This window comes from Vigna unguiculata, chromosome 7 (assembly GCF_004118075.2).
Source record: "Vigna unguiculata cultivar IT97K-499-35 chromosome 7, ASM411807v1, whole genome shotgun sequence".
Lineage (NCBI taxonomy): Eukaryota > Viridiplantae > Streptophyta > Magnoliopsida > Fabales > Fabaceae > Vigna > Vigna unguiculata.
In genome coordinates, this window is record NC_040285.1 from 10,603,567 (window position 1) to 10,604,919 (window position 1,353).

General features: G+C 32.0%; 1 non-coding gene across 1 annotated transcript; it reads right to left on the reverse strand.

Moving 5' to 3' along the window:
- Nucleotides 1-240: 240 nt before the first annotated feature.
- On the reverse strand, nucleotides 241-312 carry TRNAD-GUC. Its single transcript has one exon. It is a non-coding gene; the product is annotated as a tRNA-Asp (tRNA).
- Nucleotides 313-1,353: the final 1,041 nt, after the last annotated feature.

A 1,353-nucleotide genomic window follows, 5' to 3' on the forward strand; every position in this document is an offset into this window, starting at 1 on the left:
CACGTGACCTTAAAGTGAGCATAATTTATCGGGGACGTGTTCTCGAGTTAGCATTGCATTCATGGATATCGTATTTAGTTTACATCATGCATTTAATTTAGTACACTATTCTTAGTTTAGTTAATAACTTCTGCACTTTGAATTGATTTGGATTTGATACCCTGGATTTCCCTATACTTCAATTGGGGTATTTTGGTTTTGTTACTCTAAGCGCGACTAAAAAATTGAGTAATCAAATGGCGCCGTTGCCGGGGATCGAACCCGGGTCACCCGCGTGACAGGCGGGAATACTTACCACTATACTACAACGACCTTTTATATTTGTTCTTTTTAAGACTTCCTTTTTTGTAAAATTACTTTGACAGACTATATTATCAATATACTAGTCAAACAATACCTCTATCAAACAAGTCAAGCATCAAATGCAAACCGAGCTCACTAGGGAATTAGAGGTTTATATATGTCAAACCCTACAATTAATGCACTAACACTCTTCTTCATTTTGGTAATCCTTTTTGCTAATATTTCTAATTACCAATAACAAGGATTATTGCAAGTGAGAAAAAAGCATTAGAAGACGAATGACTAGACCTTCTCAAGCGTCCCGTGTATTAACCCTTTTTTGTGTATTCATCATACTTGGTTAGAAGAGAGATTAAATCTAGTTAGACAGTATTAAGGAAGCCTTAATCCTCAACTTCTTGATGTTGATGAAAAAGAGGAGAAGTTGTTACAAATATTCAAAGAGAACAAATTCAATGCACGTACGGATAAATTTAAAGGATGAACTAAATTTGAAAATGAAGAACTAATGAATGTATAAATTGTAAAATGAGAAACAAAAATTATGTCCTCAAAATAAAAATCAAAATACAAAAGTGAGGAGAATAAGAAGATGAGTCAATCAAAACTTGAGGAGAACTTGGGTTATGGGGAGAACTCCAAGAATCAAAAATAAAAACTAAGACATTGAAAATTGGAAAACAAAAAAAAAACATAAAATTGAAATTTGCTTATGAAGTGAATTGTTATGTTTGTCTCTTCATCTATCACTTTCACCATTTTAATCTCAACATCTTTTTTGATCATGTGTAACACTTCTGATTTTGCAAACAAATACAATGATTCAATTCCAATTTCACTTTCACGTTTTTAATCTTTGCTTGCATTTTATATGCTTTCGGTCTTTAATTTCTGAATACTTTAAATTGCATTTTTTGGTTTCTGCCTTTAACTTTAAGGCAATTTAAATTTCCTTTAGTGCATTCAAAATTTAAATTCATTTTCGATTCTTGATTCATTGGTTGAGCTTGGGTTCAATATCTGCACACAATTAGGTTTCCTCTTGGAAAT